Source organism: Arvicola amphibius, chromosome 3 (assembly GCF_903992535.2).
Source record: "Arvicola amphibius chromosome 3, mArvAmp1.2, whole genome shotgun sequence".
NCBI lineage: Eukaryota > Metazoa > Chordata > Mammalia > Rodentia > Cricetidae > Arvicola > Arvicola amphibius.
The window spans coordinates 156,493,162-156,518,757 of record NC_052049.1 but is presented as its reverse complement, the minus strand read 5'-3'; the positions used below and the strand labels follow the sequence as shown (position 1 = coordinate 156,518,757).

Genomic DNA, 25,596 nt, shown 5'->3' with positions numbered 1-25,596 from the left:
AGTCAGTTCCGACCCATAAAGACAAACATGGTGTGTACTCACTTAGAATAACATTGGTATAGATTTTAGTTTATTGATACAAATTTAAGGTCAATTTTTATGCTACATATATTTTTTTTACTCTTAAGGTATTATGTTTATGCAGCTCATATAAAAATGCAATTTATAATTAAGAAATACAGTTAATAGATAGTCATCTATAAAAATCAAACTTTTAGTCATATTAGTTTTCTAGATATACAGAGATAGATTTCAGCTAAATAATTTTCAACATTTCAATGGTCTACAGAATATGGCATTTAAAAGGTTTTAAGAACTTTTCTGGACAGTGAGATATGTCTGCTTCTGTCATTAACAATTACTTCAGAGAGATGGATGCACATTGAAGGAACTTGTTATGGAATTTGCCCTCAATGTGGCAAGGCTAACTATTTGGGCAAGAACCTCCTCTTGCTTGGATTACTTGATGGTATGCTGTATGAACTGAACATGCAAGACTCACAGAAAAGTGACTGCTGAACTTTTCAAAAGATAGGATGGTCCTTCAGAGTTCCTGTTTCACAGAAGAAACTGCCAGACATTCTGCAAGACACAGAAAAAAGCAACTTACGTACTTTTCCAGGACAAGACAGAAAAGATCTTCAAATTTCCTGAAAAGTCTCACAAATTTTCCTGAAAAATTACACTAAAAAGTCTGCCAGATATAGACTGAAGATGGATGCCCCAATGTTACAAAAGAACTTTGGGTGACTGTCCAGGCAGAGAGATGTCTCTGTCAATTCTAGAGTTTTGAAAGTTGCTTACAATACACTTCCTGTTTACTTAGGTAATAGAATATCCTTATGGCATCTTTGATTTGAAGCTGAAGACTATATAATTATAATTATAGTTTTCCTTAGCTCCGATAAAAGATAAATTAGATATAAAACTTTAGACTCACAAAGATAGAATAGATGATAGAATATTTTTTATTTGCCAAATGTAAATGGACTAAATATTATAACTATAATTCTTGCTTGATAACTGTTTTGTATATGTTATTTTACCATGTTAAAGTTAAAACCTTCCTTTTTAATTTGACAGAAAAAGGGAGATGATGTGAGATGTCCTTCTGTATATGTGTTGCTTTTATTGGTTCATGAATAAAGCTGTTTCAGCCAATGGCTTATCAGAGAAAATCCAGGTGGGAAATCTGAACTGAGACAGAGATAGAGAGACAGAGAAAGAGAGAGAGAGAGAGAGAGAGAGAGAGAGAGAGAGAGAGAGAGAGAGAGAGAGATTAGGCAGAGTCAAAAGAGAAAGGTGCCAGAACATTACTAGTAAGCCACACACAGCCTTGTGGTGTCATATAGATGAATAGAAATGGGTTAATTAAAGATATAAGTGCTAGCTAGGAATATGCCTGAGTCCTTGGCCAAATCGTGCTGAACTTAATATTGTTTCTGTATGATTATTCAGGTATGGGCAGGCAGGAAATAAAAGTACAGTCTCAGTATACAGTATGTACTCCATTATAAATAGATATTAGCTGTAAGGTAAGGATAATCATGCTATAATCCACAGGTCCTGAGAGGCTATGTAATAAAAAGGGCTCAAGGCACCTAGGGGAGCAGAGAAAGAAGAGGGTGCATGTATCTCCCTGGGAAGGGGAAATAGAAGAGATTTTGGGGGTCGACTGAGTACAGGTAGGGATGGAAACATGAGAGATCAGGTTGGGGGACATGGAGGGAGAGAGTACTGAAAGAGACAACTGGAAAGAAGAGGCATTTATGAGTCAGTTACAAACCTGGTGCAAGGGAAACTCCCAGAAATTTACAAAGATGACCCAAGTTAAGATTCTTAGCAATATCAGATACATAGCCTGAACTGTCCATCCCTTGTTATCAGTGGGACACCAACCCAGCCATAAACCCTTCAACCTAAAGGCTGTCCTCCCTATGGGATGTGCTAGGGTAAGGGTGGCATAGAGAATGAGGGAGTGGCTAATCAACAGCCTGAGACCCATGCCATGAGAGTAACCCCACCCATGGCACTGCCTGGAGTGTCAGGACCCAGAGGTTGTATGACCCAGAGACCTAGGATAGAGCCAAACAAGACTGGAGAAAAAATGTCACTGTAATGTGTCTAAAGATTATCTGCTATACTCATATACTGGTGCCTAGCCCAATTGTCATCAGAGAGGCTTCATCCAGAAACTGGAGGAAACAGATGTAAATGTGAAACATCAGGGAATCCTGATGAACAGAGGGAAGAAGAAGGATTGAGGAGTCAGAGGGGTCAAGGACATCAAAAGGAAACATATAGCATCAACTAACTGAGCTCATAGGAGCTCACAGAGTCTGAAATGACAACCAGGGAACCTGCCTGACCTAGGCCCTCTGCATATATGTGATAGTTTTGTATCTTGGTCCTCTTGTGAGACTCCTAACAACAGGAACAGGGAATGTTTCTGACTCTTTAGCTGGCTTTTGCGACCCTACACCTCATGCTGGGTTGCCTTGCCTTGATACAAGGGGAGTTGCTTAGTCTTACTGCAACTTTCATATGCTTTTTTTTGTTGATATCCATGGGAGATCTGCCCTTTTCTGGAGAAAAATAGAGGAGGAGAGGAGGAGTATATTGGCAGGGAGCACACAGGTAGGGAGGGACTGGGAAGAGAGGAGGGTGGGGAAACTGCAGTAAGGATGTAAAATAAACAAATTTAAAATTAAATTTTTTTTAAATTTAAAATTTAAATTTAAACAAAATTAAACAAATTTAAAAATAAATAAATAAATAAATAAAATTAAAATAAATTGTTAAAATTGAAGGATAAAGAAAAAATTTCATGATAAAAACAGGTCAAATGAATTCATGACCACCAAATTAACCCTATGTAGAATACTATATGGGGTACATTGGAATAAAGAAAAGGATAAGCACACCCAAGAAACTAAGGGAGAATAAATTGTGCTGGGATAGAAGTTGTGTAAAGTAGATATAAAAAACATCGTAAGAACAAACTAGATGGAAGCATTTGTGTTTGTCTTTCAGTAATAACTCTGATTAATGGCCCCTATTTTAGAAAACAGGATCCACATTTTTGTTGTTCACATGAAAGACCCCACCTTTAAGGATAGACATTATCTTAGAATAAAAGGAAAGAAAAAGTATTCCACATAAATGAAACTAGGAAACAAGCAGGCTTTACTATTCTAAAATATGACCAAAAGAATTCTAAATAGGGCTCCAGTCTTTCAATAAATAAAGTCAACAACTGTGGATACTCAAAAGAAGAAACACAAATAGCTAATAAATATTTTAAAGTGCCTCAGTCAAAACGGCTACCATCAAGAAATCAGGTAACAGCAACTACTGGTGAAGATGTGGGGGAAAGAGAAATCTCTATTCAGTCTTAGTGGGAGTGCAAAGTGCTGCCTTTACAATGGAAATCAGTGTGTAGATTGCTCAAAAACCTAGAAATAGAAATACCAATAGCTCAGCTATTCCTCCCCAGGAGATACACTCAGAGGACTCCATATTCTACTACAAAAATACTTGCTCATCCATGTTCATTCTAACCTTCACATGTGATTGTCACCTTGTTACATATGGAATCCTTTCCTACCAAATTGTGTCCACTGAAACACCATAAGGTTCTATCAAATATATGTGCCCTCAAAACCCCGATCCATATGGTAGAACACTAATCCCAATAGAATGATACTTAGGACTTGGGCTTTGGGGAAGAAATTCAATCGCGAGGGTGGAGCACTTATAGATGGAATTAGTCCACTAAGAAGAGACATGAGAGATGCTATGCCAAATACAGACAAAGCGAGAAGGTACCATCTGCATACCTGGAAGAGAGCTCTCCCTGAGAACTGAACTGATTGAAACCTTATCCTGGATATCCCAGCCCTCAGAACTGTGAGGAATATATCCCTTCTGTTTTAGCCACTCATTTTCAAGGCCGTCTTGTTACAGCACCTGAACAACCAAAGGCACTTGTTATTCAGTGCCAGAGAGAAACGTTCTACCACAGGACTCCTCCTTTTTCTTCTTCTGGAAGCTTTTTTTTCTGGTTAAATAAGAATCTTGTTTATAACCAAAACTCATAGTTTCACAAGGACACATCTATGCACTGTTCTCTTTTATTATACAGGACTATTAATATACAGATTTGGGTAAATTTTCTTTTGGTGATGTCTTTGCATTCTCTGTTGCAATAAACCTGTATCCTTTCAGAATAGAAATAACTGACTTCCATGTAATTCTCTCGTCGGTTGCCCTTTTCTCCGCTGCATTCAAGAAATATCCCTTGGGCTTGTCCTCTGCATCATGAACTTAGTTCTCCATCTTCTGCTCCCTATCACATCAAGCTTTTCATTAACATTCTGTTCATAACATCCCACCTCTGTCTTCTGATTGTCTCAGTCTCTTTGCTTGCTTCATATGGACTCTCACGCTTGGGCTCAACACCAAAGATGTAGTGCTGAAAGGTAGATACTGTAGCCAACTGGAGGAGATATATCCCCATGTACAGTGCAAACTAGACCAAATCAGACCAGGGCTATGCTGGACATAGACTTGATAGTCTCCTGTTTTAAGCCTACAAGTAGCTATGATTGCAACTCTGTGCCACCATGCTATGTTCAATATTCCAGTTTTAAAAGAACATCATTTGGGCCACTTATATGAACCAAATGTTTGCGAACTCAAATGTTTTAAGAGTGTAAACTCTAGGGAATCTTAAAAAGTTAAAGAGAAGATAATATGAATTTAGTTTGGGACATGTTTATCCTGAAACAAACTGGTGAAATCTCCCACCTAGCAGCTGGAAACTGGTGGCCTTTTCATCGTTCAGAAAAACAAACTCCGTATGAGGTCATCCAATGACATTGCTGCCAGTGGCTGTGCTGGATAGCTTCGTGCCAACTTGATACAAGCAAGAGTTGTTTGTAAGTAACCTCAATTGAAAGAGTTCAACTGCCAGATTGGCTTGTAGGCCAGCCTGTGGGGCACTTGCTTGCTTGATGGTCTATTTGTGAGGACCCAGCTCACTGCAGGTCGTGACAGCCCTAGGCTGGATAAGAAAACTGAGCAAGCAAAGAAGAGTAAGCAGGTGCTTCCCAATGGTCTCGGCTTCATTCCTGCCACAAAGTTCTGGCCTGCAGCCCCTTTGTTGACTTCCCTTCATGATGAACTATGATCAAGAACTGGAAGATGAAATAAACCCTTTCCTCTCCAAGTTGCTGATGGTCATAATATTCTAACATAGTAAGAAAAACCTTAACTAAGACAGTGGCCCTATATGCATTCCTTGATCTGTGCTGGGGTATTTACATGTTATATGTCTTTAAATTTCATATATGCCAAACTTACAAGTTACATAACATGAATATTTCAGAATAATTAAATTAATAATAAAGGTTGTTAGTGCCAGAACTAATCAAGCATGTTTGCCATCCTAAATATCAAGAGTTTAAGGTAGGAGGCCCGTAAGTTTAGACCAGTCTAGACTACATGGGAATGTGAAGCCAACATGGCTACATTTTAAAAAAAAATTAACAGAATAAACAAATAAAGGCTGCTCATATTTTAGAAGTGAATAGACTAAACTCAGGAAATAATCTTCAACTAAATCACAGAGCAGAAAGAACATGTGTAAGCTACACACATTAGTCAGTTTCTCAGTTTCTTCAAGGTTGTAAATACCTGGCATTGCTTTCACAGTGGAGCTTGACTAGCTACCATGAAGGACAGAGAGGACAAGATCTAAACTAGGACCACCATCTCCACAATAAGGGGAGAGAAAACTGGGTGAACCTTGAGCCCCAGCACTGTGAGACTTCCCCCAAAAAGACATTCACTGGAGAACTAGAGATAGTCATTAAAAAGAACAGAACAAGGACAAATTATTATCTTATATACAAATACCAATCAATCAGACAGGCTAAGATCAACTGAGCATATACCCAGAGTGCCTTTCCATCTACTAAGCAGCATCATTTTAAAATGATTATTGTTGTTGGTGTTTTTTCTTCATTTAATTTTGAATTTGTGTGTGTGTCCATAATAAGTGTGTATTCTTGTGTGGATGCATGTATGTAGGCTTCATACATGTATGTGTGGATGCATGTGAAGGCCAGATGTCAATGTCAAATGTCTTTCTCAATCACTCTTCCAGTTTATGTATTGATTTATTATTTATTTTGTGTGAGGGCCTCTCAGTGAACTTTTAGTTCACCGGTTAAGTCCCAGAAATTCTCCTGTCTCTGCTTCCTCAGTGCCAAGATTACAGGCCCATACTGTTGTTCTTTAAAAAATGCTATAAGGTCCCAGGCGGCAGCTGTAGGCAGGCAGCGGACTCTGGGAGCAGCCAGTCCCAAGGCAGAGACTCGCGGACCCCGATCAGGTCACCCAAGATCCCAGGGCGGTTCACGAGCTGTGGCTCATTTTGGGCGAGCTGGTCCCGCCAGGGCGAGCAGGGAAAGACAGCTCAAGACGGGTTTGGACATGAGGCGGGTAAAAGGCACATAGACACAGTAGGCAGGCGTAGAACTGGACATTTATTACTTAGAGGAGAGAGGGGGGGGGAGGGAGGGAGGGAGGGAGAGAGAGAGAGAGGGAGGGAGGGAGGGAGGGAGGGAGGGAGGGAGGGAGGGAGGGAGGGAGGGAGGGAGGGAGGGAGGGAAGGAGGGAGAAGAGAGAGAAAGGGGGGAGAGAGAGAGAGACAGAGAGAGAGACAGAGAGACACACATGCACACACCAAGGGACAAGGAGAGGAGATTCAACGTGGCGGCAGAGGGGTGGTGGTGGGGGTGTCGCTGGGAGTGGGCGTGGCTTGCCCCTTAAAGGGCCAACCAAAAGAATAACACATACCATTGCTCCTGGCTTCTTACATGGCCGCCAGAGATCCAAAGCCTGGTCCTTGTGCTTTCATGGCAAACACTTCACCACCTAAGCCTCATTCATCGTGCCCGCCTCCCCCAGCAGTATCATTATGAGAAGAAAATGTGGGGCAGAAAATGGACTGGCTTCACTTCCCTTGTGCCCTGTGTTGAGTGTCCTAGCCTAGGAAATTCTATGCCTTGGTGTTTAGAGAGCTCCTGTGACCCTTATGTCCCTTCAGGCAGTCTAGGCCTACAATCCAGAAGAGAGGATCAATAGTTATCAGAACTGTACACAGTCTAGACAGGTTCTGTAAGCTACCTAGCATCTCACAGCTCATTTGTAGAGGTGTGGGCTTAAACCATGACTGACTGTCCTCTGCTCATCCAAATCCTTGGACTTTCTAAAATGACAGCATCCAGACCCCTGTGTGTCTCTAGGTCGATTTACCCAACAGACTCATCCACTTATTATTTGGTAGGTACCAACAGATGTAGAGGGAAGTCTTACCCTGGGAGTCTCTAACAGGCTGGGCTCTGGTTTCTGCAGGGAGGAAGAGCCAGACTGGATGGGGATGGGAAGCAATATGTCCTGAATGTTGGCACACAGGCAACCATGTAAGTAGTGGCTGTCAGCTTGTCTCTCAGGACACCTGAACCCATAAAGCAACTAGACCAAGCACCCCTCTGGAAAGGGCCAATATTTAAAGGATTCACAGCATTCATTTCCTTCCCTCTTGTCAAACATTATTTCCTAACTTCTGGTTTTTAACAAAAGCAGATGTTTTATACCCAAAGACTCTTTTCATATTAAATATATTCCTGGTTCATATACTTGTAGCTTGGAATGCATTTGACTTCATATTGAAATTGTCAAGGGAAATCAGGGGCAGAGACCACGTTAGAAACAGATTGAGCTGAGAGCTTGAAGACATTATTTCTCAACAGCACAGAAGCAGTAAAGGAGCCAGGCAGCTGTGTGTGGGGAAGGGAGAAACAAGAAAGAGGCATGGCATTTCCTAACAACAGGGTGCAAATGCATCACACGGAGGTGTCAGACAGCCATCCACAGTGAAGGGTTAGACCATCAGTCATCCACAGATTCCAGACACCAGATGACATCATTTGTCTATGATCATCCTGAAGGCATAAAGCAGTCAGGAGTCATACAGTGTCATAATTATTAGCACCATTGTTACTTAATCAGTTGTGCCAGGTGTCTGCCTTTGGAAGGACACTTTCGGACCAATGGCGAATGAGAATTGTATTTAGTTTATGAATGACCTCTTTTTTTCTTTATTTGTCATCTCCAGCTTTAGGAGTCGGACTCTGAGACCAGGGAAGACTAATGCTCTATATTAATAAAAACGAGTCGGCACCACACACATAGCAATTCATACTTTGCATCGTATTTTTATTCCCCCCCTCATTTCACATCGGCCGCCCCCCCTTCCCCCGCTCCCCCCCCCCACCAGACAGAGTCAGACAGAAGAATGAGCAGCAGCAGGAACTGCTGAGCAAGCAAGCACACCTGGTCTTTTCTTCGAGGACAAGGACAGGAGTGTTGGCCTTTCTGCTTCTCCTGCTCCAACATGAGAACTCTGCTCTCTCAGCTGCTCTGACTCATCCATCTTTAGAAAAAGTCAGAACAGCTGAGGATGGGTGAGTTCATTGACTCTTTGCACTCTGGCGGGCTCCTTAGCAGCCAGGGAAGAAAATCTATGCAGGTGGCTTCCTCTTTCTTCCTCCACAGCCACACAGTTTATCTTGCAGCTTAAAATCACCAAAGTCATCCACCTTCCATCCCAGGTTTTACTGGTCTGCCAGCCCTATGGTGTTACATACAGCTCAAGGGAGTCTTTCTACGGTGGTTAGGGCAGACCATAGCCTTAGGGCATGCTTAGTGGATGATTCTAAGTGGATAAATAAACAAATAAATGAGTAGTGAGAGAGTGAGTGTTGCTTGGGGTCATTGAATTCTGCATCTGGGACCTTGGTTTGTGCACCTACAGAGGGTACTGCTTTTGACATCCTTGCCTTCTTCCTTCCTGGCAGAATCTGACTTAACTCTGCTACTTGTTAACTTTGTGCTTGCAGTTCAGTCTGATGCTCAGCTTCTGGTTTGTTTCTCTCTGATCTGGAACATTAGTGATATTGAAATAGAAGCTAATACACAGGGAAGTGGAAAGATTTAAGCAATGAAGGGGATATAGGAGGTCTGGGAGAGGAAAGATGAGGGGGTCAATTCAAACTAAGGATAAATGAAAAAGCCATAATGGAAAAACTAGCAGATTAATTTAAGAAAATAATGCAAAAAATTAGACTATTCACTGGCATGCATAATCCTAGGCCTATGGCTATCAGGACATATTCACTGGGACCTAGGAAGCTGAATTTTAGAAAGTCTTCAGTTAGTTCTTATATTTGTGCAACTTTGGGGGTCTCCTGTCTAAGTGATATGTCTGGCCCTGAGAAGCTGATTCAAGGTAACACCTGGCCTTGGCTGACCTTATCACAAGGAAGGAAAATGTGGGCACCTGCGGTGTAGGGGGAGTTCTACTCTCAGCCCCAGATACTTGACATGAACAAGGAAGAATCTTGTTATCCTGCAAGCAACTGGCAAACCCCTCATAACCATGAAAAGATGGCATAAAGGTCAAGCCATACTGTGCCCTGCAGTTGGTAGAGAGGCTAGTCAGAGAATCCGTGCTGACAATATGGAGACACACCAAAACAACCAAACTTAGAGTGTGTTCTAAGTTGGATTTCTCATTGTTTGAAGTAATGACTGTCTTTATTGCATAAGTCACTGTGGGCCAAGTTTTCTGTTACTTATCAAAAGCATCCTGATTAATTCATCTCCTGGCAAAAGCAGCTACATCACATCTAGATGTCCACTTCAGCAGCCCAAATCCAAATAGTAATCAACATAGTTATCTCTTACTGAGTGCTTCTATGTCAGGCACTGTGCTAAGTGCTCAGTTTTGATTATTTCAAGTATTCTTCACAGCCACCCTCCCAGGTAGGAACTTATAAGTTGCCCTCATTTATAGATAAGGAGACCAAGGAAAAGGCATTTTGTGCCTCCTCCAAGAGCAAGTGGCAGAGGCAGGATTTAAATGCAAATGATCTGACTTCAACACTTTGCCCTATTAGCTACTGATCCAAAGGAGAGGTAGCCTGTTGAAGTCCAATGGCATTCAAACAAGCCATTCTTCTATAAGAAATGTGGTGCCAAATTTTGTCACTAATATTATGGTAGCCAGAATGACGTGAGGAAATCCATCAACTGGGGAGGTGCTAACCCATTCTGAAATATCAGCCGAAGAAAAATGTGAGCTTCCCAACAGAAATCTGGTGGCTCTGGCGTCTTCAGTAGGCTTGAAGCCAGCCCCAGGGAGCTCGAGTATACATCCTCATTCTGTGCGTGTGGAGCAGCAATGAGCCTAGCCATGAACTGAGTGGAGTAGCCAGAGCAAGGAATGTAAATGATAGCAGTAAGGACTCACCTTTTGCTTGAAGTATATTAACTTTACATCCGTTTTAAAGAGGAACGCATTTTCAAAATTGAACAGAGATGAAACACAAGTCTCTAAAGTCGGCCAATACAGCTAATAAATACCACTCTCCAGGGACAAAATGTAAAACCAATTTAATCAGCTAATGGAAATCAAAGGCTTGTCAAGAAAGAACACTTTTTTTTTTTTTGTTTGTTTGTTTTTTTTTTTTTTGTTGTTTCCTACATGACTGATTTGGGGTTGCTTAGTTATCTGATACTCTTCTTTTGTTCTTTTTAAGTCCATATAAGCAACCAGCCTGGACTTTTACTTCTCTACTGGATCATCTAAGAGCAGAAAGAGTAATAACATAGCTATTAAAAATACAGTAGCTAGATCTGCTCCTAATCTATTCATAAATGTTTTATTCTAAGAGTGCTTTGATCTGTGATATTCTTCCTGATGCTAGAACATTTGTTCTTTTGATGTCTACTTCAGCCTGGCCACTATGAGGCATTTAGACTGAAGTAGCCAGAATGCGGTCCGTGAACAAGGTCAGCAGCTTCTGTACCCACGAGGGCCATCCCCTCCCCAGTCACTCTGCATTTAAGCCAGAAGCCTTTTTATTCCTCCATACCTTATAATGGTCTCAGAAAAACAAGTTATAATAAGAAAGCCACTAAGATACAGCCCTTGTCCTCAAGACCTTTGGAACTCGAGGAAGAAAGGAACACAAAATTGTGATTTCACACAACAATGTGCTAGATGCTAATGCTGTAACAGAAGAATTGGCTGCATAAGAGGGGCATGATAGTCCCAGGAACATCCAAAAAGTTATTTGGGAAGAAATCATTTTAAATTCATCAAAGTTGGGAGGGGCAGCTCATACAGGAGAGAAACTGCTGTTGAGAGAATACACATGACTGGGCCTTTTCTCTGTGTCCAGTGTCTTACTGAATACGTATTCGTGATGCTTTTAGGTACTTGTGAATTTTGCATAGCACATAGAGGGAGCTTTGTGTCCCCAGATCTGAGAAGCACAGAATGATAACAAAGGAAAACAAGACAATTCGTTTAGCAGTTATTTTATGGTCATTATTTGGCATTGTGTAGAAAAAGGGCACAAACTGACTAGGCTAGAAATGGTTGGGGTAAAAGGTGAGGAGATTAAATATTACTGGGTAACAGAACCAAGAAAAATCACTATTAGAAAAAAACCCATTAATATAATTCATCATATTAACAGAGTTAATGAGAAAAATCACCATCTCCATAGATAGTGGAAAGAAATTTCAATCTGTCTTCAAAGCAATCAACAAAATAAAAATTAAGCAATATATTATGATCACAAAGTAACACACACATAACACAGCTTCAAACTGGTGTCTTACATAATGAGAAATCACTGCTAAAGATTTTATCCATAATCAATAATCCATCTATTAAGTAGGCTAAAAAGCAACATTTTTATGTTCATTAACCTCCAACAGAAATTTAGATTTTTTTCAATTACTACCAAACCACAGGGATAGTGGAATTAACTATTACTTTGAGTAATAAAAATCAAAGTTATTTTTATACCACATTACAGTTTTGTGTGTGTTTAAAATTATTATTGATACCACACATTGTTTTGAGATTAAGTTGCTTATGAGAAGAGCCTGCTATTTAAAGAGTTCCTATATTCCAATAACTATTCCTTGGTTTCCTTTATAATCACATATATTTCATAGTACATTTGAAATCTGAATTTCTATGAAGGTTTCATAAACTTCAACTGCCAGAAGGGCCTAACACATAGATAAAATTATGGAATGCTGCATTTATCATTTTACCAATAAAATCAGCAACAAAGATCCTCACTCCCTCAAGTGGAACAAAGATTCACAGGCCAGAAGTAGAATAAGGCTGTAAATGATGATCAAGACTATCAAACTTTGCCATGCTTGAGTATCCCTTCTTCACATACATGTACACTCAACTTTATTTCCAGAAGTGAGACACAGACAGTAAATCCAAAAAAGGGAAAGAGATTAATCTTATGTGATCCATCTGTCCCTAACAGTTGCAAGTCTCCAGACCTCTCAACTGAGACTACAGCTTCAACTTTGTTGAGTTCCAAAAGTAAGCCAGGCCAGGCCTTAAAAGAGGCATCATGCCCGAGCCAGTAGAAAAAAGGACCTTGAAGAAAGAGACTACCCTACTACCATGTTCAATACCCAGTGCCCAGAGTATCTTGGATGCTGGCCATGGGCCCAACAAAAAGGCACCAGCATTTTCTATCATCCTATGATTGCTTCCAGATCTTTGGCGTTTCCTGAGGACTCTAGGTACATTCTAGTATCCCTGTAAATATGACAACCCTGCCTGAATCTACTTCTATTTATTCAGAGTTCTGATTCCTTTTCTAGCCTTCACAAACTCTCTTCCCCCAAACAATGGCAGAGACCAGCTAAGTTAGCTGGTGAGGCTCACAGCAGGTCATTAGTATTGAAGAGGTCATGTTGTTGCATTTGATGAGGCAGCATACACCACCATTCCTTCATGAACTGATGCAAATCCTAATTTTTTGGAGGCTGGGCAGCAATCTATAACATACTAGAAAGTTACCAGGACAGGAACTGAAGTGCAACAAACATCTTTACCTAAAACCACTCAAATAGTGTGTTTAAAAAGGTACACACATACCGTGAAATAAGTACAACAAAGCACGTCTTCAAGCTGCATTTTGGCTACCAGTTTGAAATCTCCAGCAGTTCTTGCTCCTTTTACAAATTACTGTTCTGTGGTGAGAAACTGCCATCGTTAAGCCAATGTATGTGACATTCCTTTGTACCCGATAATCTGGACTATTTGTTCCTTTTAACACCCAGGGAAGCTTGGGTCTGCTCACTACCATATCTGACTTTTTGTTCCTATACTCACCGTCTTAGCTACGGAGCAGAGAGCATGCCCGGTGTCTTAGCAGTGGCCCAGGTCAGCATGTCCTTCTCACAAGTCCCTGGAGCCTCTCTTCCTGAATGCATGCACGGAACTGCTCCTGTAACTAAATAGAATATTTTGGTTAGAGAAAGTGGAATAGCAAAACTAAATATAGTTACCAGTAGACCGTCGTTTCCTCCCTGAGCGTAACCTATATAAACCACTTTTTTAAATGCGTGGAGTAAAACATGTGATTGTGAGTTTCATTCATGAGCCAATTATTTACATAATCCGTGCTTATTTTAAATATCCTCCTCATTGCACAGCCTATAGAACGGTAGGGCTGCCTAGAAAATTAGCATTAGCACTGCCGGCAAATTGCAGGTTTTAATAGCACTCGTCACAGCCACAGAAATAAGCAGAGAGAATTAAATTAAGGAACTGGAGCAATCAAAAGCTCAGAGGAAAGAAAGGCAATGCAGTTCCTAATGTTTATGCAGCAGGCTATAGTTTATAAAAGCTTCCACGTTTATTTGCCATTGGGACCTTCTTGAGTCATGTGCAGAGAGGTACCATCCCTGCTCCACACACGAGGAAACTGAAGTCCAAAATGGTTCCATCAACAGCACAGCTCCTCAGTGCCAGAGCCAGGTTTGAAGCCAGATGTACTGGCACTGGCCTAATAATGTTCTACCTCATGGATCAGCAAGTCTTGCCTGTAAAAGTACATACAGCAAATATTTCAGCTGTTAGCGACCCATAGGGTCTTCTTTTTTTTTCTATGTGTGGATTGCATATGTGTGTATGTATGAGCACTCACATGTGTGTGGCCACAACTGTGTTCATGTATACGTTTGCACCTCTGTGAGCATTTAGAGGCCTGAAGTTGACATCGCTTTCCAGCTTACTCATCGAGGCTGTCTCTAGGTGAAACCCAGAGGTCATCAGTATAGCTAGCCTGGCTAGACAGTTTGCTCCAACAATACTGTGCCTCCACATTCCATGCACATGAATTGCAGGCAGGCTGCCCCATCCACCTGGTATTTGGGTTCTAGAGATTCAAACTAGTCCTCAAACTGAGGTGCCATCTTCCTGACTCCATAGGTCTTTTGTTAGAACCATGCAGCTCTGTATTGTAGGTTAAAACAAGTCCTATACAAGAGTATAAACAAAAAAGTATGCCTTCCAATAAAATTTTATCTCCCAAAACAAGTAGAAACAGGCTAGGGACATAGCTCAGTTAGGACAATGATTGCCTAGCACGCACAAAGCCTTGGTTCAATCCACAGAATCATATAAAACTAGGCATGGTGGAACATATCTATAATCCTGTAGTGTCAATAGTCTAGGGGTAAGATTGGAGGATAAGAAATTCAGGGTCATCTTTGGCTACATAGCAAGTTTGAGACCATCCGGGAATACTTGGGATCCTGTCTCAAATCAAAATAAAACAAATAGATGGATCTATTGGTCCTACAAAACTGTTTGCTGTCCCCCACTCTATACCATTATTCTGGTTAGCCTAAATTCTCTACTTGACACAATCTAGCACCATTTGAAAGGAGAAGACTCAATGAGGAATCATCTAGATTGGATTAGTGTATAAATGTAATCACTGGGTCCATCCCATTGTAAATAGCACCATTCTTAGGTAGGTGGTTCCAGGCTGTACAAGAAAGCTAGGTAAGCATGATCCTGCATGCAGGTCAGCAAATGGTGTGCCTCTGTGATTTCTGCTTCAAGCTCCTGCCTTCAATGATAGACAGTAATATGTAAGCAGAAATAAACTCTTTACTTTCTAAAGTTGTTTTTTGGTCATAGTGATTATCACAATAACTGATTGAAATCATACCACATTTCAAGCCCCATTTTCTCTTTGCAGTCTTAATGACTCTGCTTACAGTTGAACTATCATGGGAAAAATAATGATTCCAAAAGGTCAGAGGGGGAGAGAGGTTAATGCAAATGTTGTGATAAGAGAAAAGAAAAGCCATGGATTAGGAAGGAGTTTGGCCAAAGAATCCTAAGCGTTTGAATGATAGCAAAAAGATAGAACCAAATTCCCTTATATTTTCCGCACAAATTAAAGAATAATGTTATGATTTCAGTCACAATAAGGCTGACACTTCCAGGTTCTAGGGCCATGCATGTGTGAACAAGCCCTTAGGCAGAAGTGCCTAATAGCCCCGGGGATGTTAAAAGGACCCCCGTGCATGACACATGAGCATGCGTGGTTGCATCATCCACGTATGACTCAGCTAAGCCCTTTCACACATGCATAAGCCCCATCATCTGTGTATGACATAGTCATGTCATCCCCCTGTGTGCATGCACCAGGCAACTTTTAAAAGCTGGATGCTCTCTCTCTCTCTCTCTCTCTCTCTCTCTCTCTCTCTCTCTCTCTCTCTCTCTCTCTCTCTCTCTCCCTCTCCACACACACTGACTTCCCTAGGCCTGTACACGCCCCCCTCTAATAAACTCCTAAGCAACGAGTTTGTCGAGTGTTTCATGTTTCCTTCTCACTCAGGCCAGGTAATGCCTGCCACACAGAAATTCGTGTGTTTCTTTTAAAAAATCTAGGAGTTTCCAAAATACAAATCTGACCATGACATAGGTAACTCTCATGCCAAATCTCCCCATTCACATCAATGGAGGATTGTCAGCTCAGCCCTTCCCATGCTGAAGGACTCAACCTGCAATGGGAAGAATAGAAAAGATGGTAACCAAGCATCATGCCTACTTTCTTTTTCTTCCTTGAGAGACCTACTCAGGTAGGTAAGCTTCTGTCTTGCCTTGCATCCAGTAATACTGTCTTCTATCTTATAGGAAAACAGAACACAGAATGTGCTCTATGTTCACTTAAGAGTGGGGAAGCCTCATTCTATTCAAGGACCATGTAGGAACAGCCATTTAGAAACATCATTAAACTTTCCATAGACAAATCTCCCTTGGCCAGATGTAGATTCCTTAATGGTCATTGACAGGTCCAGGAAGAAAGGGTCTCTATTCATTGGTATCCATAAGAAAAAAGATGAGGGGTTAAGTCACAGAGATCAGGGACTGGAGAATCCCAGGGAGCTTCCTGTATTCAAGGACAAGGGAAACAGTCCTGAGAAGACACAAACCACAGACAGAGTGGAGGAGGGATGGAGGAAGCATTGGGTGGAAGAGTCTGCAGATTAATCCCAGCACTCGGGAGGCAGAGGCAGGCGGATCTCTGAGTTCGAGGCCAGCCTGGTCTACAAGAGCTAGTTCCAGAACAGGCTCTAGAAACTACAGGAAAACCCTGTCTCGAAAAACCAAAAGAAAAAAGAGTCTGCAGAAGGCAAAAGATGACTTTAGCTCAAAGTGTTATGCATGGAAAATTAATCCAAAGGCTTTAAGACCTATGCTGGGACCATGAGAGGAAAAGGGGAAAGCCTGCTCTTGTTGCCATTATGACAATAACCTCAGTCAGGTGTGGAGGCAAAAAAGGGCTATTTTCCACTTTGACCAAAGGTCGGAGAGTTGGGGCTTGTTTCTAGTTTTTCCAAAGTTATTGTGCTTCTGCCTCTCACAAAGGTCCCACCTAGCTGTAAAGCAGTGAGTTCTGCGCTCTCAGGTCAACAGGTGTGGCTAATCCCAGACCTTGTCGTTTGTTCCTACAACAAAAGTCTAAGGCTCCAAGTAAATTCCAGTTCCCTTTATGGAAATAATTTGGGATTCTACCCAGGGAGAGGTTTGCCTACAGAACATTTTGGTCTAGAGTATAAGTGTGACTTGTTTTGTCCTAGCAACAGAATGTTTAACTATGAATGTAGCCCTTGACTTTCAATTCTTGTGTTCATTTCTTTGTATCATGTGAATGCAGTCTTTTGTCTTACTCCTACCTTTTGAGGTCAGGGTATTTTAAGCAGTTGAAAATTAAATGCAGATGAATTTTCCCACTGAAAAAATTCCTTCCTAATACTATCCTATATGTTTCTCCATTTTATTATTTTCATTCATGTCTTCATATTCTTTACTATATTTCTAAATCCCCATGCCCTTACCCTGGTGAGGGGTAATTTGTTGAGGCTGGCCCCTTACAGTCAGGCATGGGAAATATCACACACACATAGCCAATTTCCTCAATCAAGATAAGTGATACCAAAAGTAGTCCCTGGGCTCAGCGAAAGTCATTGAGCAAGACGTGACTATGGGATCTAATAAAGGTAAGCAGAGTAGACATGGGAAAGCAGGGGCAGGGGCAGGGGCACCTGGCTTTTCCTGGAGGCAGTGTTTGGACTGTAAACAAGCAGATTTGACTCCCTTTCTCCTGTACACCCATTAAATGTGGGCTGTGTTTGATCCAAAGGCACATATTTTTCCTACTTGCTTCATGTTTGGCTCTAAAATGTACTGCTAGTCACATAAAAATATAGACTAGGATGGAATGGGAGAGCAATGAAAGAGATATCTTGACAGAGGGAGTCATTAGGGAGAAACTAGATGCTAGGAAAATTCCCAGGAATCCAGATAGATGACCCAAAATAAAACCCCTAGCAATAGTGGAGAGAGTGCCTGAACTGGTTTTCCCCTGTAACCAGATTGGTGACCACCCTAACTGTCATTATAAATTGTTCATCCTGTAACTGATGGAAGCAGATGCACAGGTCCACATCTGGGTACCATGCTGAGCTATGGGAGTCCAGTTGAAGACAGGGAAGATGGTTTATATGAGCAAGGGGTGGGGTCAAGATCATGATGGAGAAACCCACAGAAACAGTTGACCAGAACTTGTGGGAGCTCATGGACCCTAGATCTACAGTTGGGGAGCTTGTATGGATCCCAGCTGGGCCCTCTGCATGTTGGGGACAGTTTTTTAGCCTGGTCTGTTTGTGGGACCTCTGGCAGTGGGACCAGGATCTATTCCTGGTACATGAGCTAGCTTTTTGAAGCCCATTCCATATTGTGCTTTGCTCAGACTTGATGGGGGCAGTGAGGGGAGAGCCTTGGCCCTGCCCTCAACTGAATGTGCCACGCCTGTTGACTTCCCATGAGAGGCCTTACCCTTTCCCAGGAGCAGATGGGTAGGGGGAAGGTGGGGAACGTGGGAGGAAAAGAGGGATGGGAAACTGTGGTTGTTATATAAAGTGAATTAATAAAATAAACATACAAATAGAAAAATAAACTCCAAGATGCTGGAGAGATGAGCTGGTGGTTAAAAGCCTGGGCTGATTGTCCAGAGGACCTAGGCTTGATTCCTATCATCCAAATGGCAGCTTACCACCATCTATAACTGTAGTCCCAGAGAAGTCTAACACCTTCTTCTGACCTCTAAGGGTACCAGGTATGCCTGTAGTACACAAACACACATGCAGGCAAAACATTATAAATAAATGAAAAAATATACATACTCTTACGTTCATCCTATCCCCCTCTCCCTGCTTTTTTCCAGGACCCCACTATGTAGCCCTGACTCATCTGATACTCACTAGTAAGCCATGATGACCTTTAACGCATAGAGATCCAGGTACCTCTGGCCCTGAGTGCTGGGATTAAAGGCTTGTGCCATCAGTGCCCATTCTTTTTAAAGAAAGAGAAGGATGGGGCTGGGGAGATAGCTCAGTCAGTTGACGGAAACTTGGGTCTGTTAGTGCACTTAGTGGAAGCAGATGGTATGTTAGTGCATCTCAAAAATATTTTCCTAGTAGTCACAGGGATGGATATTAAGCAAACACAGGGTTGGGTAGTGAGTGACAATTAGGGGTCTAAAGATAGCCCAAGATCATTTAGCTCTTGCCTGCAACATCCCAGCTATCTACAGTCACAGAAGTTCTAATCTGTTTTTCAGCCTTCAAAACCTTTACTGTACGTGTAGCATTTGTTCTTTCAGGGAACTTCACTTCCAGGAACGACCATTTAAAGCTGACCTAAAATACATGTTGAAATTCTTTAATGAATGTCCTCATTATGATATGAAAGTTTGAGAAGAATATCTATCATAGCTTCTTTTTCACCACAATATTATATTTTATCAAGTCTAAGATACCATGAAGTAAGGTCATTTTGTTAACTGCAAAGAAAGGAAACCCTTTGCCAATGAAAACATGACATGTATAGATTATAATAAGATATACTCTAATTTCAGATTTGTTTAAGTATTAGGGGCAGTAAATGTGCATTTTGGAATTGAGAGATTGAATATATAAGTAGATAATAGCCAGGTCATAGAAAAAATGGAATAGCCTATAGAGTTTACAGCCCAGTAAGCCAGACTATAACCTATGTTACAGCAATCCCTAGCTTGTCAAGACTTGTTGATGACCAACATCCTCCTTAACACACACCCTGCTTCTAACTTAGGACCAATCAGATAAGTGCAAATCCATCTGTATCCATCACAGGACACTTTCTTGCTCCTTGGAGAGCCTGTAGCTTCTCTACTCCACTCCACTCTATAGTGGGTACACTGGCTGTGTTGTCTTTCCCCTATAATGCGTTCCCACTGTTATTTCTGCCTTTGAGTCAGCCAAATGCAAGAGATGGGGGCTGACTTTTTCTTAGCACACTCTGGAGGGAAAGCCTTGATTTGTTTGCATTGATCCATCTTTGCTTAATTTTCAAAGAATCAATAACTGCACAAAGTATACTCGACACTGCAGCATGCATTACTCAGCAAAATGTTACTTTCTGGATAATGGGAACTACTTAGAATATTGGGTTAGGAGACATTAAGAGAAAGAAACAAATGATTGAAACATTGTAGCAGCAGGACCCCTTAAACCTGACCTGAAGAATAGATGTGCAGAGAGTGATTAATTAAAATCTAAAGAAAAAATGCCTTTGTGGTGAAATCAAAATAGATAAAGAGGCCAATCAACATGAGAACACCAAGGGGATCCAAAGACATCAAATCTGATCAAACCAAAGGCTTTAAGGAGATCGAATTGCAACCATAAAAAATCAGAATGGGGGCAAGTTCTACTTCATAGAAGGGATGAACTCAGATGTTTTAAGAACATTATTCTCAACATGAAGGGCAGCTGAAGGTGGCCATGAGGACATAGTGTGACACACTGTACCATATACATTGCCTTTAAGGAATAAAGATGACACAGGACTGGAGATGAAACCCAGAAGGTTTCATCTGCTTCTAGGTTTTATTTAATTCACAGTGTCCCATGGATATCATCCAATGAGATGTAGCCAAATTGGTTTAATATTGACAGAGTTCAGAACATGCCACCTCAAATGTGTCACTATGGTAATTTGGTTACTTTGAGGTAATGCAATTAAAAAACAGCAGGTGCAAAAAGAAAATTCTTTCTTCTCCTTCTTCTTCTTCTTCTTCTTCTTCTTCTTCTTCTTCTTCTTCTTCTTCTGATTATTATTATTATTATTTATTATTATTATTATTATTAATTCTCCTCCCCCTGTTGCTTCTTTTCCTCCCTCTTCCTCTTTTCCAAAGCAAGAATAAAAATTTTCATCTTCCCCAGATGAAAAGAAAGATGCTGTTCTTATCATCAAGGATAGAAAGTTGTTGCCAAGGGAAGTTTTCACAAACAAACTTTGTTGCACCGAGTCATATCTTACCGGTCACTTCTTCACATGGTTAACTACCCTAAACAAAGCCTCTTTGTCTCAACACAACTTTCTGTGCTTTGTCTACTACAATACACATATACTCATCTCTTAGCTGTCTCTCTGGGTCTTTTTTTCCTTATGAAGGTTAATGTGGCATGTAAGGCATATTAATAAATGTATGTGTGTTTTTAGCCTTCTTACCTGTTGTATTAATTTAATTCTCAGTTCCAAGCAACACCCCTTCCAATATAAGCAACAGGGAAAAAGTACAGTTTTGCCTCCTCCATACCAAGTATGTAATCTCATCTTGTAGGCTAAAATAAAATAGTCATTTTTCAGGTCCCTTCACCTCGCAAATGTTTCACTATATTTTCTGTGGCATGACTGATATCACAGAAAGAACTAGGTGTGCCCCTGGATAGAAAGTTCTCGATAACTGCAGGAGATTGGCGAATTCACTGAGTCCCTTCCATTGAATTCACCCTTTAAAAAAACCTCAGGGAGCCAAGTATAATTAAGCAACATTAATTAAAATACTAAAGATCAGACAAGGGCAACCACAGGAGGGACAATGGAACAGCATCAAAAAGATGGAGAATAACAAAAATAGCAGCAATCAGTGGTCATGAAAGCCCTGGAGGCTGACAGCTCAGCTGGAATGCCTTTAGAGGAAAAAGTCAGGGATGCCCACCTGGAAGGGAGATGAATAAGCATGAAGAAGAGCTCAATGGCTTCACAGAAGATCTCCTTTTTCTACCAGTGGATGTCTGAGAGGCTCGTAGCCTTGGTAGATCAAAAATATCTTTAACATGATGGACATTAGAAATCTCTATCTAAAGGGATCTACTAATTTTATGGTTTGACATGCTGCAGATGTTATAGTTTAACATGATGCTGCATGGCCTTGGTGTTTGAGTTGATTGCAGTGCTGAGGATCAAACCCAGGCCCTTGAGGAGGGTAGGCAAGCACTCTACCACTAAGCTGCAGCCTGGGTCTTTACAATTTTTAATTAAAAAGAAAGAATTCTACCTTTATATAACAACTCTCTCAAACCTACTTCTCCAGTCCAATGTCTATTAGATTTAAAATCAAAGATATTAAGTCCATTTTCATTGATGGTATGTGTGGTAGTTTGATAGAAAATGGCCCACACATGCTCAAAACTTTGAATACTTTGTCACCAGGGAGTGGCGCATTTGAAAGGATTCGGAGGTGTGACCTTGTGGAGGAGGTGTGTTTCTGGGAATGGGCTTTGAGGTTTCAAGGCCCAAAGCCATGCTCAGGTGACTCTCTTCCTTCTGCCTGCGGGTCCAGATGTAGAACTTCTAGCTATTTCTCCAGCACCATGTCTGCCTGCATGCTGCCATGCTCCCCACCACAATGACAATGCACTAAACATCTGAAACTGAAAGCAGGACCCAAATAAATTCTTTCCATCATAAGAGTTTTTGTGGTCATGGTGTCTTCTGACAGCAATAGAAACACTGAGACTGGATGATTCCAGCTTAAGGAGATGAGGTGTCCTGCAGGTGGATGGCAGTGTGTGGGCTACATTAGCCAAAGTGGTAGCTTATTTCCAGGTTCCTCTCCTTAGAGGAAACTTGTGTTATCAACTTTTGTACATCTTTTCATAAATAATCCATGTACAGATAAGCAAATATATGCATGCATTTATTGTTCCATCCAGAGGGTGGGTATATATACATATACATATATATATATATAAAACAACTTGTATGTGTGTATATATATATATATATATATACATATATATATATATATATATATATATATATATATAAAACAACTTGTCTGCTTGCCCTTTTCCATTTAGTATGATATGTCTCAGAGACTCTTCCTAAAGATCACAGAAAGCCATTGTTTCCAACAGATACAGGTATGGTGCATTGTTTAAACTTTCCATAGTTTAAGGATGTGTGATGTAGAGTGTGATATTAGTCCCAGAGACAAAGGCAAGTGGATCTCTGAGTTCAAGGCCAGTCTGGTCTACATATAGAGTTTTAAAGACAGAGAGACCCTGTCTTTAAAACAAATGCACACTTTTGTTAGCCAATCCCTAGCTAAGTGTCTGCCCTTTATCACAATTACTGCTAAGATGAATAACTTTGCGACAGGCCAGTTTTATATGTACAAGATTAGAACACTCACAACAAATTCTTACAAATGGAAGTTGCTGATTCGAGGAGTGTGCAAAATGGAAATAAAAATATCATCTATTTCCTTGAGTCATTTTGAGAGCTATTTTATATGTACTTTTACATATAAAAATTACATTTTTTTAAAAAAGGCTCAATAAACAGTTGGCTTTGGTTTTTTTGATTACTTGTTTGTTTTTTAAAGCCAATGCCTGAGTACCAGAGAAAGGAGCTGTGTAATGGGGACATATTTATAAGGAGAAATTATCAGACTGCTTAAATTTAGGCAGCAGCTATTCTTCCCAGCCGGGTAAATTAGTAGAAGTTGTCCTGGTCACGTATATAAAATTTTAATAGGTACAGAGAAAAAAAATCAGTACATCCTAAAGTGGAGATGTACTGGATTTGGGGGATTGAAGAGAAGAGGGCCAAGAGAACATTTCATGTGGAGAGCATCATGCGAGCAGAGTTTAGACAAGAGGAGCCAATCCACTGAGGCGTTGTGGAAGTAGAGGGCATCATGCTAGGAAAACCATTACCTGTGCGGGAAAGACCCCATCATGAATATCATTGCTAAGCTTTTGACAACTTGAAAATAAAATATCAAGAAAAATCTGGGCAAGTTGGACTCGAGCATGGGTAATTTTAGTATAAAGCCTGGCTGATTTTCCAACTTAGAATAATGATCAGAGGACTTATGGGCTCCAGGATCTGGAAAACTTGTTTTAACTCTATGGAATTTTATTATTGTGTATTATTATACGAACAAAATAATTGGTCTTGTTATGACATGCTCATACATACATGTAATTTACTTTGGCCATTTTATTCCTTACTGGCCTCATAGCTTCCCTCCTCCTTTCACTCCTAAAGCATTCACAGGCTATGTTTACTTTCATGTCCTTTAGTGTGAGAAATTCCACATTTGAGAAAAAATGGGATACTTTTGCTTGAGTCTGAATTACTTTGTTTAGCATGATGGCCTCTAGTTCTACCTCTGAAATGACCATTATTTCATTCTTTACAGGGGGAATAAAACCTTATTGTGTAGATATGACATGTATTGTTTATCTGTTCAATTACTGGTGAGCATCTAAACTAATTTCACAACGTGGCTTTTATGAATCCTGCATGAAAAACACGGGAATGGAGGCTGGCAAGACAGCTCACTGGCCAGACAGCTCACTGGCAAGACAGCTCACTGGCAAGACAGCTCAGTGCCACCAAGTCTGAGGACCTGAGTTCAATTCCCAGGACTGTATGGTGGAAAGAGAGAACAGGTTCTTGCAAGTTGTCCTCTAAATACCACATGCGCAACATGACAAGAGTGTTAGCCCCACCCCACCTCATGCACACACACACACACACACACACACACACACAGGTATCTCAATAGTAAACTACTCAGAACAATTCCTTCCACCCCTCAGCTAGGTTTTTCTCTCAGTAACAGCCTAAAGTGAGACAAAATCTGAATGTGGTTTTTAACTTAAATTTCTCCAGTGGGTGAAGATGTTGACTTTTTCCTCATGTATTTATTGAACATTTGCACTTCTTCACTTGAAAATTACTTAAGTTTATGTATCGTCATTATGGTCTAGTTATATCCTCTTGTTTCAATTTTTATATGCTATATATGTACATACATTTGTTAACTTTTTATAGATTTCCAATTTATTGGAGTATAATAATTTTTAAAAATATACCTTAATGATCTTCTAACATGTTGTAATATCTCATTTTTCACCTCAAACTTTATTAATGTGGACTTTCTGTGTGTATTAGTTTGTTTAAAGTTTTGTCAATTTTTTTTATATTTCCATAGGGCCAGGCCTTTGTTTAATTGACACCCTGATCATTGTTTTGGTTTCTGATCATTGTTAATGCTACTAATTTTTAGTTTGGCTTTTTGCTTACCAAAGACCTTGGGGTATATCATTACGCTATTTTGTTGAGCTCTTTCCATTTCTTAAAATGTAGGCACTCATAGCTCTCAGCTTCCCTTGTAGAACTACCTTTGCTGTATGCACACATTCATGTACGTGGGATTTTCACACCAACTTGGTTGTGGTGAGTTTTACTTCCCTCTTATTTTCTTCATTGATTCACTGATTGATCAAAAGTATACTGTTCAAATTCCATTCCTTTACAAAGTTGTTTCTCTTATTGTTGATTTCTAGTTTTATGAACAGATAAGATGCAGAAAATTTGACAGCTCTGATGTTTGTTAACATTTTTTTTATAGTCTAACTTTTTTCGGAGGAACGATTCTATAGATGGCTGTTATAGCTTTGTATCTATGGTACAGTTTAAATCTAAGTCTCTTTGTTAACTATTTTGTATGCATGACCTAGCTGTTGAAGGGTGTGGTATCTTCAGGTATTATTGCTTCAGGACCTATTTGTCTTTTATGTCCAAGAGTGTTTATTTTATGTAATTGGGTTTACCAATGTTTGGTGCACTTTATTTATATGTCTTCTTGATGGATAGTTCATTATTATTATTATTTAGACTTTTTATCTCTCTTGTTTAATTTTTACACAAAGTCTATTTTGTCAAATATAAATACAGGTATTCCAGGTTGCTCTCACTTTTCA

General features: G+C 40.4%; 1 long non-coding RNA gene across 1 annotated transcript in view; it reads right to left on the bottom strand.

The window, feature by feature from the left end:
* Positions 1-223: 223 nt before the first annotated feature.
* Positions 224-25,596, bottom strand: part of LOC119809164 — a 31,680-nt gene continuing 6,307 nt past the window's right edge. The window contains exons 2-3 of the long non-coding RNA XR_005284631.1: positions 13,295-13,415; positions 224-582 (exon numbers count right to left, since the gene is read on the bottom strand). This is a non-coding gene — a long non-coding RNA (uncharacterized LOC119809164). The remainder of the gene's footprint in view (positions 583-13,294; positions 13,416-25,596) is intronic.